General features: G+C 44.5%; 1 protein-coding gene across 1 annotated transcript in view; it reads right to left on the bottom strand.

Annotated features, from left to right (window-relative positions):
- Positions 1-12,677, bottom strand: part of ZBTB46 (zinc finger and BTB domain containing 46) — a 320,438-nt gene extending 307,761 nt beyond the window's left edge. Inside the window, exon 1 of the mRNA XM_078651680.1 lies at positions 12,482-12,677. The gene's annotated coding sequence lies outside the window, so the exon portion shown is untranslated. The remainder of the gene's footprint in view (positions 1-12,481) is intronic.
- Between the last annotated feature and the right edge of the window lie 3,952 nt (positions 12,678-16,629).

The following is a 16,629-nucleotide window of genomic DNA, read 5'->3' as shown; positions in this document are numbered from 1 at the left end:
TCCCCATCACCCAAGCTTAGACAACTAACCACCCACATAAATGTGTTGGGTTAAACACTGGTATTCCCAATTTAGAAGATCTACATAAAGTCCCTGTGCCACATATATTTTGGAACATTACAACAGGAGCTCCCCATCCCAACACGGCAATTCCTGATATTCAATGCTGGGACACACACAGTGATGGAGGTCTGGCTACTGCATATGGAATGTCTACCAACACAGACAATACTGGATACACTACTGCACTTGGGGCAAGCCAGGAAAGCGGCGACAAGAATATACAATGCCTTAATGCAAATGACCAAACCCAACATTCAGGCCCTGAAACCGGCATGTGAAATGGAACTAAAACAGTAAAATATCAGGAGGACAGAGGAAAAAATAAATAAATTATGAATTTTAAGGTATTTTAACTATCTTGTATTGTTATACGTGTCTTTTATGATGGTTTATGATCGAAAAAATAAGATTTTGATTTGAATAGATAAATAAGTCAACTTATTCTAAAACACTCTCCAGGAATGCGAGGTTCAAGTTAAATCACTTTAACCCCTTCAGTGCTAATGACAAGGGTAACTCGTCATGGAGTTTCCATTGATTTCAATGGAAGTGCCTCAGGTGCCTTAGCAGCCAAGTGGATAACAACTCTAACATACATATCTAACATCACATCTACTACAAAAAAAACGTCCATACTCTGAGTAGTAAATCGTCTAACGCACCATGTTTTGGCCATAGAAATGCAGTGTTTCTGGAAACAAGTTATAAAGTCAATTGGAAAACCCACCACCACACAGCTGGATGGATCCCTGTCCACCTAACCTCTGAGCATATTCCCTCATAACAAGAAAAGCAGTTTCAAAATTAAGTTCGTAAACCTGGCACTTTTCTTCGACAAAAGGCCATTGGTACAAAAATAGAAGCCGGATAACCCTCCAACATGGACGCGATAGAAAAGGGAACGCCATAACTGGTTAGAAGCAGAAAGAAACAGTCACTGAGCAGCCAACAAGAAAAAAAACAAAGTACACAAACACGACTGAGCCATAACCAGGTTAAACCTCCAAGGGGGGAAGGACAATAAACCTCACAAAAAGCCCATTATCTTTCTCTGGGAACCTCGACCTTCTGGGGTGCGAATACAAAACTAAACTCTGAGACTACTTCCTCTATCTAATAAATAGCGTATACCACAACCCCCTTTACTTCCTATTTTTTCCAACAGGTCTGTTGTTGGTCCGTGAACGCATAAACAATTATAAAGCCATACCACAATCACTTGCCTTTCAGAGACAAAAAAAGTAGCTTGTCAGACCTTGTAACAGGGACAAAACCAATATCATGTATACGTCAGTCCTGCTCATTTGTATTTTTTGCACATGAATGCGTAACAAGGTTTAACCTTCACTGTCGTTATATAATACCACTAGTTCTTCTTTTCCTTCTTCAGTTATACTTTTTCTGCTCTTTCGTTGCTGGCTCTATTTTTTTTACCACTATTAACGTCCGGTCAAGTAGGGCTTCAATGGAGGACGGCAGGAGAAAGTGCTACCTGGCCCAGAAAAGAAGATAATTAAGCCTATTTTTTTCTTTCAGAAATAAGTCGCTAATATTTGAACCAAGTTAAACAGAAATAAAATTGCATTTGAAAAGTATGGAAAGCAAGAATGTTATCACAAGGCTGCTCTTTAAACCCCACGGGTTACAAGATAAAAGAAAACATGTTCTGGAAACCAAACCATTAGCAGCAATAGCGCGGCAAAAAACGAGGTGAGGACTTCAATGACATCCTTGTTCACTGATGGATATATTATGAATAACAAAAGACTACCAGAATAACCCTATCAACTAACTGTGGTGACAGTGAGCTAAGCTAATTACACCACTAAAGTGGACTATAACAGCAATGCCGCTTACAAGACGTAAAACACCATGATATCCTCGGTTCATACACCTTAAAGTGAGTTTAGTGGGCAGCGAAGACTTTCGAGAACTGAAAGCGTGGCTGCTAATTCAAGCAACACATTTTGAAGATCAGCAAGGAGCTGGAAAATAAATTGCACCGCAAATAGAAGGAAGATGGCCCAGCAGACCTATACATTACAAAGATGGGTAAATACCTTACGGTCAGAGGTTTGAAACCAACTGAAACTAAGCCGGTCATTCGTACATGGTCAATGAAATAAATACCAAGACTTCTGGGTACAATAAGAAAGCTTGAAATATTGAAGTACTATCATCCTTTGGCCTAGTAACTACAAAAAGAAAGTCGACAGTTAAATGAAACGAGGAAAACCTACCAGATTAAAATATATGATTGAAAGTAATACAAGGCAGCAACACTGACAGGCAAGATCACGGTTAGGAGAAAGCATTGACGGAACGGACAGGCCTACTACAGGTTGATTAGGGAGCATATGTGGTTACTCCCCACTGTCACTTGCACTCTCTACCAAAGATTACTGTGAAAGACTCATATGGTTTTGCTTCTTTAAGGTGATCACTACTTTCTCTTAATCTCCTCTTTCTATCCTTGCCATGCGTAGCCTCTCAACACACCAGTTATGCACAATACATTATGACAATTACAAATTGGCCTAGTAACCAACTGTTTTTTTCCAAATGCTTAGTGCTAATTAAATATATTAGAATACTGACTGTTCGTCTAGTAGGGACATTTTGCTTTTTTAATTGAATCGTGACAAGCGGTAGATCAAATGGATGTAAAAATCCCATCTTACTCCTCTTTGTGACACTCAAACTTTATTACACTGGCGTAATATTGCTTAAGACCCACATTTGCCCACGTGTTTTCCGCACTGTAAAGGAATGTTGGCTATGCATGCAGGACAGGATTATAAATACATTGGTAAGCCTACATATTGAATGTTTGCCAGTGGTTTCAGAGCATGTATTTCACTGTAAGAAGTCTTTACTGTGAATTATTTACAGTAATCCACAGGGCTGACTTCATTTGAAGGAAATTTAGCTTTGCTAAAGAAAAAAGTTAAATGAAAGCTTACCAGAGCAGTTCTTTTCTTTCTTTCAATGCTGGTATAAAAATCAAACGACAGTGATGCTCCCAGAGTATTAACCGGCACACCTGACAAGCTCACCCTTGCCAGTCAAACCGTGACGCAAACACCTACCTAAGAATTACTCTCCAGTCTTTGAAAACAAAACATTATAAACCCAAAACCCTGTGAGCAAAATAAGGAAATAATCTGCCCCACACTGCACTTTATATTCTCATGTTCAGTCTTGTTAAATCTACTTTATGTCAATGTACTAAAAAAAGAAAAAGCTTGTCATTTTTAATTGTCTTACAACACAGCTTTACATATAAAGTTTAAATTAAAATAATGCTCGGTGCACGAAAATACATTTTAAATATTAGCACATTGTCTATTTTAACAAAAAACTAAGGGGCAGATTACGACTTTGCCTCTGTTGCACCGGCTCTCCGCCGGTGCGCAGCTCCAAAACCAGGCAAAAACCGCCTGTCTGATCACAAGTTAAACTCGTGCAGGGGAACGGTCTTTTAGCCTTTCCCAAAGCAGTGCCGGAAAAAGAGCCACTGCAATGGGAATGGCAAAAATATTCCAGTACGGCATAGACTGAATTCCATGCTGTGATGAAACCAGGGGGGGGGGCAAGATGGGGCAAATGTTGTGCCCCCCTGAATGCATCCCGATGGAGGGGGTGCATGGGGACCCGGCCCCCTTTGTTTCCCCACCGCCAGCCTTTTCATGGAGGACTTACGCCCATGAAAAGGCTGGCAGTGGTGAAACTCGTAAAATGCTGGGCAGGACTGTGCCAGTCCTGCTCAGCATATTGCATGGCCCCACCGCGCACCAAAGCCAGGGAAAGGCGGTTCCCTGGGGCAGCCGATGGTCCACCGCCAAAATGACTTAGAGAATTGTAATCCAACAAATGGTCCACTGCCAGTGGTGCACCACCACGAGTATGGTGGTCGTAAGAAGGTCCTAAGCTCTCCAAACAATTGACAGATGTATCAGTAGTCGCAGGCAAACATGGAATACTAAAAATAAAACCGAAGAGGACACTCACATTGTCCAAGACTTCCACAGAGTACTCCAATCCATTAATAAATCCTGCCATATAACAATACATAACCAATAACGGCAATATTGGGCCATATTACACATTGTGGGATTCACATGACTTAATAATCACCTCGCTTTCGGCATCAGGGTTTATGAGGTTTCCAGAATCCCTAGATTACAATACATGCCCATACTACAGTTATCCAATATGTATTCTCTGTATATATGTATTCACTGACCAGGAGGATGGGGAGTGGAGCACACACAGACAATTAAAGGATAGTTACGGTCCTGCAAACACAAACCTGAAAAAACCCTGAAATTCACCCCTTAACTCAACCCACCAGTTAGATGTTGCTCTTTGCTAGACAGCCTACTTTTCGTGAACCCTTGGCAAAGTTCTGTATTGAGCATGGCGGGCAGCAGGAGTTACAGCTCGTGCTGCATTGTCAATACTGAGATTCTTCTCCTTGGTGGGTATTATTTTCTTTTGTTTACTGCATTAGCTCCTCTGGAACATTGTGGATTATCTCTGAATGTTGCGGTCCTGTATCTTTTATGCTTCTATGGCAAACTCCGATTATTTTTGAAATGCTGCGATCTGAGGTGTTGTTGCATGGTTGTTTCAAAGAAGAACTGTCCTCTCCTCGTTACCATGCTAAGTTTTTGTTCGCTAAACTTACAGGTGGCATTCTGAGTATTCCTCTACCCCAGTAGATGAGTTTAAAAAAAAAACACTCTTTGGTGTGTTTCTCCACTCTTCCCTAGGAAGAAAAAAAATACTCTTCCTGGGCATGTGAAGTTCCAGGAGCCTCCTTGGCAACTACCTCAGGGATTGTTATTCTGGCAAAGTAGCAACAACTCATGTAGTCTGTATGGGTGCCCTGCTCCTCAGCAAGCAGTTTATGTCCCTCAAGTTACTATAGAATATGCACTTTCTTAATGACCGAAGGTTACCTGAAGACTTAGCCAAACAAGAAGTTCAGAATGCTCCTTCAAAATGTAAAACAGTCCGCGGACTATAGAGAAAACCCTGCCCTTGTAACAGATTCACAATAAAGGCCACAGGCTCAACACTCAAAAAAAGTCAAGCTGCAATACGAACAATGCCCTTAAAATACAATTTGATGCACGGAACACATAAGTGGCTCATTTTATGTGGGCACAGAGTTTCTTTTAAATGTTTTATGGCCCCCAGATATAGATAGTCTGCAGACTATTTCTCAAGGTCAAAGCCTCAGCAGACAACAAATAGTACCAATGACCGCAGTCTCTGCATTAGGACCACAGACTATGGGTTCTTGTTTATGTATATCAAGTCCATGATCTTGAAAAACAACCCACAAAATGGACACATTTTTTCGATTTTTTATCTATGAGGGTCTCTTTGGGTATTCCCCTTCAGGGTTCTGGAGGGGTCAGGTTGTGCTTTTTACACTACACAGGATATGTGCCCCACACAATCGGAGTTCAGAGACTATGGAGGTGAAATGGACAACAGGAGAAAAAGTAATTTTGTCCCATGGGAGCTTTTATTTGTTTTTACATTTGGTCTCAAGACAGGCAATGAATTTGTTGGATTTAAATGACACTTGGAACCCTTAGCGGCTGTTTGTCTATTAAGGGCCAAAGCACTTGGAGAGGAGAGACCGATATCTTGAGTGTTCCTTGACTTTAAAATGAACTGGGTAAGAGAAGAGTTGTGGAGTACAAGACCTGTTGGGACACTTGCTTTAGATGAAATCATAGTCTGGATTAGACTAATCATCTAATGAGAACTACATATCCCACAAGATGACATGAGAATGTACACTGAAAATAAATGTTTCTTACCAGACAGTTCTGCGAAAACGCGTGAGAGTTTGTATACTGACTGAAGATTAAAAAGGGAAGAAAATGGTACACTGCACTCTAGCCCTGAACGAGCAGCTTACAACCACAACAAACATGCTATCTGGAGTAGATTTTAACAATGTGCAAACACTGAAGATCATGTTTTGACGACCAACATATTTCAAATAAATAGCAGGGTTACTGGGGTTTGTTGAATATGCTTTATATGCATTTATTGTCTAATGCTTTTAATAGGTCAGTGTTTTCTTATAAAACTGAAGGGTATCTATGTATTTGTTCTAATAAACATTGAAAAAATATATATACAAATGAAGACTGACTAGTGGATTTAATTGAACTACATCTACATTGCCTCCAATGTTTGTATTTGTTTTGATTTTTAGATTTAAAGCCAGTAGGGTTTCTGAATTAGTAGGCAGTAGCAAGCGCACTGCCACTTTCATCAGATAACCCACTGTAAAGATATTGTTTCATGAAAAGGGTTCACAGGCTACAACATAGACTACAAGTGTGTGAACCCTTTCTACCACACCCTCCTCTAAATGCAAACATCTCAAAAACTAATTAAAATGGTTTTACACTAAAACAACAAATACATGGTCTCCAAGAAAAAAGTTTCCTTTCATGCCAAATATGGTATGCATTTAGTTATTTTTTACTGTAGCTGTGAACATTTATTTTTGTATAGAAAATAAAATGGCTAAGTACAATTGTGGACCACCTTACTCTTCTTTTACTTTATTCTCTCCTGTACGGAACTGCACTAAATCCAGAATACCATACCATAGCTGCTTAGGCTAACCGAGTGCCAAGTTTGGTGCAGATCCATTCAGGGGTCCAAAGTTATAAGCAAATCAAAAATACCACTTCAATGGCAAGTGCAGCAAAACAACAACTACATAGTGGCGCTCACCACTGTGGAGGGGGGGGGGGGGGAGGGCAGGGGGGGCAGGGGAGGGGCAGGGAACACACTACCACCGACAGTTTAGACAGTCCCGTCTCTCCTCACCTGACGGTGCCAGGCGCTTGCCTGGTGGTGTAAAAAAGTGTTCTACCTTGTTATCACTCTAAACATGTATTACAGTGGCAATAAAGAAGGGACAAATACAAAAAGTGGTGACACATGGACTAACAAAAGGGTATGTCAATGTTGGGGTAAATGAAAAATGTACAAGGTAAGCATCACCAACCAGGATTTGCGGATTAAAATTGAAAATGATAATGTACATGACAAAAGCTGAAGGTGGGGCATTAGAAACAGTGACTGGACCAGCCACAAATGTGATTTTGAGTGATGATCAAAATTAGAATGAGCCAAATAAATCAGTCAAGACTGTCCTATACCTGATGCGCTATTGCGAAGCCCAAGAGTGTTAAAGATTTTGTTATTAACGATTAGAACTTGCTCACTTATGTTGTTAGTATCCTTTATATAAAAAGAAAAGTTTTTTATCTTTCAACAAACATGCTATCACACGATGTTGGCAGTGCATATGGGCCATGCTTCATGTCTTATATATGTGCAGAGCGTATTACCATATTTACTGCTATTGTCGAGTGTGAGGAGACTTGAAGGTGAAGGTTCAAGTGGGTCACATCCTCCTCCACACATCAGCAATGGTAATAAATAAATGTTACATTGTCTGCGTATAAGATTTAAGCAATGGTATTTTTCATGTGTATTTGCTTTAAATGTGAGGGTTGGTTCCCGGGGTAAGTAATTTCAAGATGAAATCCTTGCTGCAGTTAATGGTGCTCTTTATATGTTAGTTGTGCTGTACTGTGGTAATAACGTCAAATTTGACACCTGATCTACAGTAATAAAATGTGTGAATGAGCGCTTATTAAAACAGTTGCTATAAATAATGTATTATTGGGTGACATTTATATTTAATGTAATGACATGTGTGTTTATATATGTATAATATATACACATAACATGTATTTGTAAAGTGCATGTTCACACATAGGGGTATCTTGGCGCTGAATAACAAATGTTTCATGTTACCAAACTCAATGGTACTCATAAGAACAACAGAAGCAGTTACTGTTTCTTCTCCTCAGCCACCTGTCCTAGGTGATTACTCTAAAGTTAAAAAGAACTGCATAATACTTTGAAAGGAGGTTGCACTGGTTTATTTACTTTTCGACTACGGGTTGAGTGAGCAGAACTCAAAAACTCCTACTGCTGCGAATAAGATATTTTTTCCCATTTGAACCACCCTCATGAAACTATCATGCATGACTTTCAAGGGTGAGGTATACCATCAGATATGGTATTTCAAGCACACTACCAGCAAAACGAATTTAGTAAAATATGCATAATTTTTACAAGAAGAAATTGTGTGAATCTGCACACCCTGGGATGTTTGCTAAGTGTTCTATATTAATTACGTGTACCTTTTTTACACATCATTGCAAGCAAAAACTAATCTGCCTCAGTTGTTCAAGGAGCTTGATTACACATTGATCCAAGAAGGAGCTGAAAAGTGTGTACACACTACAAAAAACTGTATACCCTATAAAAAATATGCTGGGGTACAAGTGCCTTGGTTGCACATTTTATAACGTGCAAAAACGATCTGTAGGCGGTAGTATGAGATAAACGAACAGATCTGTTATTACAAACGCATGCTACTAATTACTCACTATGAGGTAAAAAAAATACTTCTGCAAGTCTGTACAACCTTGATAGACATCAAATAGTGATCTTGGGTCGACTGTTTAATTTAAAATTGCTGCAAAATAGTAAATGCACAGAAAGAAAATAGTGTGTGTTCTATTTTCAATGCAAGGAGGTCCACTGGCTTGATTTGTGCAACATTTCTGTAACGACTGAACACAACAAATAATGGAAACCACTACAAAATTTCGGCTTGGGGAGAATAAGTATTGGAAATGTTTACCATTTATAGGATTGGTTTGTATGGTGCTAGTTGGCGACAAGAAGCGTATTTATTCCTTGCATGAGGTCCTTAAGCGAGAGGGGTGTGCAGAGTGTTTGTCATGCAAACGTTACCTGTTTCTTGTAAACATTATGATTAAACCCATTAGTTCGTTGAGTGGGATGTGGGTTTTAAGTAAAGAAACCTGCTTCTCTTCAACCTTTAAGATGTTTCTAGAAACCATCTCAAAAGTGGTTGGTAGCAGCCCATATCTAAAAAAAAATATATATATGAGGGTGCATAATCCGATCCCTAATAACCGTAATGACAATTTCCTTGAGAGCTGCTACTGAATGACATCAAAGGGGATAAACATTTGATAAGAACCAGATTAAAAATGTATTTTCTCTCTCAATTAAGGGTCCTCTCAAAATGACACGTCCTCTTGGAGCCATCCAAACAACCGACATAACTTGATAGACAATTATTAAAAGGCGAAAGATATATTTTAAAGATTCTTCATCTTCAGCAGCACTTCACTCACTCTATTCCTCACTTTTCATCCTCCTCTCTTTTTAGAACAAGAAGCTTTGAGAAAGACTCTTTAAACATTGTTCTCTATTTACTAAAATTGTCGGCAAAAGCAAGGTCATCTTCATGTATCTACAATTCACCAGTGCTTAACACAGTGCTTAACACATGTAGAAAGCTGTGCTTGAATAACATGGTACATTAGCTCTTAACGTTCAAGTCCATTTCTAACATCAACCTTATCTGTGAGTCCTATATCTTGAGGCACCTGTAACTTCATTTTTAAACTTCAATAAAAACATGTTCACTTTACTCCTTTAACGATTTCTTGAGAAAATAATTTTTAAAAAAGGACTCTGCTAATCCCCACCACTGAATACCTAAATCAGCACACCATATTTCTCTGCTAATCCCCTCAACTGAAGATCTAAATCAACACACCAAGTTTAGAAGGAAACAGAGCTTCCTACACATAACTATGAAAAATGCTATTGAAATGTAGGACTCTGCGAAGTTTCCCTCGCAAACTTCCTGTATTTTTCATGTTGAAAGCTGAACCTTTGTCGGACTTAAATTTCGGAGGCGGGGGGACTCGCCAACATCCCCCAACTGGACTGCAAACTTTAGAGGAAAGCAGAGTTAAAATTAACTCAAGAAAAGAGCACGCCCATGGTCAGCACCAACTTGTACTCTCAAAGAACAGGCACTCATGAGGTAGCATTTCCAGTTTCAAATTGAAACCAGTCAAATGCGTGGCAGGCATTGTAAATTTGAAAACTGTCAAGTATGTGAAGGGCATATAATAAGGAAACACGCAAGATTACGCCTATATAATAAAAGATTTGAATTCTGCAAATAGGAACTTTGGTAACCCCAACAAAATACCCATTGGAGGCAACAAGAAGAGGTCAAGGAGTAATCATAAATCCAGATTCAAGGGGATCACTTTTAAAGTGCTTTTGTGGTTTCAACAAATGTTAGTAAACCAAACACAAGGGGATGGGTAGACCATAACATAAATAAATGCTGTACCGTGACAGCCCTTCTCCAAAAGGAGCAAACTCGATTTAGTACAATTATACAAATGAGGAAGGATCATAAGAAAACAGCCAGAGCAAAAATCCAGATCCCAAAGGATGTAATGAGTCACAGACAGATATCTACAATTACGTACACAGACTTACAAATAAATGGAACGTTATCGTGATAGTAAAAAAATAATCATCACACCCAATGGTATTTGCACGTGCGACTGATCTTCTGTAACCCAAAACAATTGAATAACGGGATACCGTTTCCTTCAAAAGTCAGACACGTATGCACAAACTGCAAACTCGGTAGGATATACACACAGGTCACGCCGTACATTACATCTAAAACAAACTTCCAGTATATATCTTTCAAAAACTGTAAAACCCTAAGAAGACAGCTAGCGGAGTTGGCAGATTTGACATTTTAATTTTAGTTATCAGACATTTGCGGTAGTGCTAGGGAAGTTGCCATGTCAGCGACCACAGACAAAGGGAATGCCAGCCACACACACCTTTCCAGCTGCACAGTAACCAAGCCGGGGCTCCACGGCAGGTGGGGAGGGGCGATGCTCTCTGCACACGGAATGGAAAGGGAGGATTCACAGACTGAGCACAGTAAGAGACCTGCTGGGTCAGCGCCCCCATTCCAGTCTCTAATTAAAATGGAGGCGAGGCTGGGCAGATGTGTCTGGCTTCAAGGGGAGACATTTGCCCAAGAGAGGCCTGGCTGAAAAATACAGTGCGCTGGCTGCAGGCAGGAGACAGCCTGGGGATTATTAGCTCAGCCCTGCCCGCTCTAGAGAGGTGGGGGTTGGGAGTGCTTCCATGGGGTCACGGAACGCTCTGGGGGTTGGGAAGGGTGCCAGACTACTGCTGCCCCACCCCCATTCTCTACTTACCTAGGGCGGTGGATAAGCTTCGGGTTCATTTAGGCCCTAGTCTCATGGGCTGAGCCAGACACAGACAAGGAGTAAAGAGCAGCCCCCACCTCCTTCCCGGGGCTTGGCTGAACTGAAAGCAAGCGCTAGAAGAGTAATAGCTGCCGCCATCTGCCCCTTCTTTCCTAACCTTAAATTGATGGTGGTGAGGAAGGCTCACTCTTTTCCTGTGTGCTAATCTTGGGAGAGGTGATAAGTACATAAAGAGGGAGTTGTGCCCTTCCCTTCGGCCTTTCTGGTAAGAGAATTTGAGCCCGTCTCCGCCTCCACCCACTTGGAAGCAAGGGTTGCCAATTACTTATTCCAATGGGTTAGTGTGGGTGGAGGCAGAAACACTTTACCTCTCTCCCAATCCCTTGGACTGAGGGGATTGCTGGTAGGTGTGGGGCTGTCACACTGATCCCAGACTCCCGCCTTTGAACGAGGGTGGCCGTTTTCTCCCCGAATTAGAATGAGGATTATATCATAACAACTAGCCGCTCTTCTCCCTGCGGGACTGAAGTGCCTGTACCTTCATTTTAAGCAATGTTGGATTGAGAGGCACTACAGGGTGGGTGCTCCCCATAACAGATGTACTACCACAGGCCACACTTAATCGATTTCATGAATTGGGGGGGTGGGGGGCCTGTAACCCGAGAATGCTAACAGGGTCCTACTTACCCAGAAAAATAACTTCTGGCTGGCATATCTCTTTTCTGAGGAAGGGTGAGAGGGGTGGCAGTTGAATGCATATTTCGGAGCTACCAATACCACTTTCCCAACACAGGCCTCTCTATACTGAAGTGCAATGTGATGCTGGAGCACCAATAAACAACCCATCCACACAATCGTTATAACTCCACCGTGGACCTTAGACAGGACCCTTCAAACCTTAAAAAGCACCCACGGTTCTATTTAATATCCTCGCAATGCCCACTTATGCATAATTCACCTGTGTGGAGCCCCTAGACATGTACACAGACCCACACCGGAAGTCCATTCACCCAAACCTCCACCAAGCCCTCCCCCCTCCTCACCTGCACACTAAACTCTGCCAGTCTGGGGCAGAACAAGATCTTTCTCGTTCGTGGGTGACCCCTTACAACAAAATCCCCTCTCACCTGCACCTCCTCCCTCAGCTCTGTACCCGAACGCAAAAAAAATCATCTGTCTTCTTCCAGTCCTGTTCTCACCTGCGCCTCCCCATGGACTCCGTCGTTCCCCCTCCGAACCTCCCTCCCCCCCGGCCGTCAGTCGCCAACGCTCCTCTCAGCCTGTCCAGTCCCCACTGGGCCGTGAGCCCCCGGCGCGCACTCCCGACGCCAGAAGGGAACGCGCAGCCACGAGTGGAAAGGAGGGGTGCAGACAGTGCGCGTCACCGGGGCAGACGGCGCGCGTGCGCAGAAGAGAGCACACAAGCCATAGACAGGTCACAGACATGACAGCTCTTTTGCGTTGCGCATGTGCTTGGGACCAGGTCGTGGCGGTGTCCTCACAGGCGACCGTCTTATAGTCAGGCAGACGTCACTATGCCTTCAGCGTTCTACGGAGAGTCTGACAGCGAGTCCTAACTACAAGCCCTGTATAATACTTCTGAGGCGTTCACGTTTTGCCTGATTTTAACATGGTCACTCATTAAGACAGAACTCCGCCCATGCTCGATTCTGTCTGAGACAGAGCGTCGCCGTCTAAAACGTGGGCTGAGGATAAACGGGGCGGGGCTAAACATACGTAAGTAACGGCTTATTGCTGTGTGTCTCAAGCCTCGTTCTCGATTATTATCCGTCTGGAAGTCTACAGGAGGTTGATGAAGCGATCGTCACGCCCTTACCCTACTGCTCATGCGCAGAACCTTAAACCACTCCTGAGAAAATGTGCTGTTGCCTGCTGGTGTGTCTTTATAATGAGCGGCTAAACCGCTCTCAAACGCCCTTGAGTTCGATGCTGTTCAAGCGTCCTTATTCACGATATCCAGTCTCAACCAATCGCCATGGATAGGAAGATTTACCCAAAATCTGACTCCTCCTATTGCACTGTTGACGGAAGAAGCCTGATGCGTGAATGTGAATGTGCGCGAATATATGATTATACCACGATTTCAATTACCACGCATGGCTTTACCACGCGAATTTTACATCGCAAGTGGCTTTACCACGCTGGTATTAACAACGTAGGATTTTACTACGCCTAGAAACGTCTTACCTGCACGTCTTTCTCTACGAGCCCTTACTTCCATCCTCCATTGAAACAAGCGTCAAAACACGTATACCAAAATAAAAAAAGGACTGTTTTTTTGACGTACACGGCACGTCTTTGGGGGAGGCTCTTTCCTTTTTCTTTTAAAATTATGTTCGTTTTTTTTTTTTAAGTAAACTGCTTGTTATTTTGTGGGGGGGAGACCCCCCCAGCCCCCCTCTGCCCCCCGCTTGTTATTTTTGGGGGGGGAGACCCCCCCCAGCCCCCCTCTGCCCCCCAAGCCCACGCAGAACGACTCGAAGGAATACCACGTCTCCCCCCCAGCCCGTGGTAAAGACGTCGTGGAAGGCACCCTGCGTGGAAGGCACCCTGCGTGGTAAGTGTCACGTGGTAAACGTTAGTAGTGGTAATGCCTTCGTGGTAAATGATGTTTCCCGCCGGAAACGAACTACTTCAACACGTTCGTTATTCTCATGTCCCTCTTCCCCATCAGCTACAGTACTATCATCATGTCCAAGGACAGACAGCAAGACAATAAATGCTAACTATAACCCCACCCACCCTCCGCTGAGGTAGGTAAATAGGTTAGTAGCATCCCACAGTACTTCTTGATTTGTTTTCTTGTTGCCAGTGAGAGCTATAGGGTTGCCACCTGGCTGTTTTTTTTGGCATGACTGGTATTTTAATGTCCCGACTGTAGCACGGCGGGGCCCTGGTCACAAGGTCGCAGCTGCGCTAATTAAAAGCACACAGGAGACAATGCTTATACTCTAGGCCGGAAGACCCCGATCGATCTTCCGCCCATTTATTTATACCCTCGGGACGAGCCCGCCCCGAGGGGTGTGTCGATGATTGGGGTGCATCGCAACATTGTTGTGGAGAGTCCGGATGGCTCTCTACATCCCTCCTTTCTTTTAGTTCTAGATCATTACTTTTCTTGGTTTAGGGTGAGGCGCATACAAAGTCTCTTAGCCGTTGGCTCAGCCCCGGACTCGGCCGGAGGCCATACTTCTGGCTCCGGACGCAGGGAGATGTTGTAAACCCAGCTGGGGTTCCCTCATCCGACTCTACAGCGGCGTTTTGGCCGGTCAACCGGGCACCACCGTCAGTTCCCTGGCCAGCTTGTCTCAGTGACTCTGTCAAGGCATTCCTCACCGTCGGCGATCCGGGGGGGGGATAGGTTCGGCAAAGAGTCCTGATATTCAGAGACCTCAGGGTTTACCTCTGCTTCCGTTGTCTTCTTGAAGCTGGACACATTCCTGGTGACAGATTGTTGTCCCTTTCTAGCGGTCACCATGGTCCCTTGGACATGCACGACAGCCCATGTCTCCTGCTCGTAGGGCGTCAGGAACTTCCACCCGGGGTGTCGGCCTTTGATCACCACCCGGTCTCCCACTCTGAGCTGCGGTTCCTGAGCTCTACGGGCTTCACTTGCCTTCCAGTTCGTCGTCTCCCTCCTCGACTGGACGGCAGCATCATCCCGCTCCGCGGGCATCCACGTCGGGTCAGCTGGGATACTGTCTCGTGGTGCTCGCTTGAACAGGAGATGAGCCGGAGCACACTTAATGGTGCTATGAGGAGTCTGACGGTTCGCGCCAAGGAACTGGTCGAAGGCCACTTCGGGATCTTCCCCGTTGTCCACTGCGATGCGTAATGCACAGTTGATCGTCCTCCTCAACCTTTACACTTCCCCGTTCTCTTGGGGCCATAGCGGAGTGATCTTCCTGTGTCGCACCGCTAAGTTTTCGAGATAATCCTGGAACTCCTGCCCCTGGAAGGGGGGTCCGTTTTTGGACTTGACTTCTTCCGGCAGCCCCATCATTGCGAAGCCTCGATCCAGAACTCTTCACTTGCGGGAAGGCTGTTGACGCTATGACTTCGACGACGGGAAACTTCAAGAACGAGTCAACCATGACCAGCATGTGACGACCATCCGGGAAGCTCCCAAAGTCCACACTGAGATGTGTCCATGGAGTACTGCACGGTTCTTCCTTGATCACCGGTGCTGGTGCTGGGTCTCCCCCGGTGATCGTGCAGACATGGCACTGACGCACCATCTCCTCTACCATGGAGTCCATGGCCCGGAACCAAACCTTGTCCCTCAACCTTGGCCATTCCCTGGTGCCCAACATGGGCCAACGCGAGGATCCTCCTCTGTAGGCTTTCTGGGACCACGATGAGATGTCCCCTCAGGACGACTCCTCCTTCCCCCACACTGAGTTCACTTCGAACCCGCCACAATTGTTGATGGGCATGGCTGGCAGGAGGACGCAGGCACCGTCCAGGAAATGGGCCCAACTGTTATTCTCCAGGGCTCCCCGAATTCTGGACAAAGTGGCGCTTCCTGGGCGGCTTGGCCGATTTCTGCGAGCGTCATGGCCTTGGGACACGTCCCTTGCGACACCATGTGGACAAACGCCTCCGTGCTGCAGGCATCTGCAGATGGGCCAGCTGGTGCCGGAGTTTCTGGGTGTCGAGACAGGTAGTTGGCAGGGTTGTGCGCCCCGGGGCAGAAGATCACCTTAAAGTTGTATCCCTGTAGCTGCTCGGCCCATCGTTCGATCCTTGGGGGTGCTAATCGGGATGAGCCAGCAAACAGCGGGAGCAACGGCTTGTGATCGGTTCCGATGCTGAATTCTTGGCTGCAAAGATACAAATGAAAATGCTGGCACACCCACTTGATCGCCAACGCCTCTCTCTCAATTTGGGCATATCTGGTCTCAGTGTCGGTTAGGGCTTTGCTGGCGTAGGCAACAGGCTTCCATACTTCCGGGCCATGTTCGTGAAGAAGTACCGCCCCAAGGCCCACAGGGCTAGCATCAACGATCAGTTCCGTTCTGCGTTGTGGATGGAAGTAGGCCATCACGGTCTTGTCGAGCAGGCCCGCCTTGATGTCCTGGAAGGCCTTGTTGGCCGCTAGTGTCCATTCCCACTTGTGGTCTTGACGCGTAAGCGCCCGCAGTGGTTCGGACATGGCAGCCAGATTGGGAATAAACCGTCCACAGTATGTGGCCATGCCGAGGAAGCTTCTCACCTCGGTGGGGTTGCGAGGGGTGCTGGCTGCTTGGATGGCTTCGACCTTCTTCGGATCCACCAGGAGTCCCTCACGGGTGAATGTATAGCCGAAGAAGTCAATGCTCTCCTG

The sequence above is a fragment of the Lissotriton helveticus genome, chromosome 7 (genome assembly GCF_964261635.1).
Source record: "Lissotriton helveticus chromosome 7, aLisHel1.1, whole genome shotgun sequence".
NCBI classification, from domain to species: Eukaryota; Metazoa; Chordata; class Amphibia; order Caudata; family Salamandridae; genus Lissotriton; species Lissotriton helveticus.
This window is presented reverse-complemented; position numbering and strand designations above follow the sequence as displayed.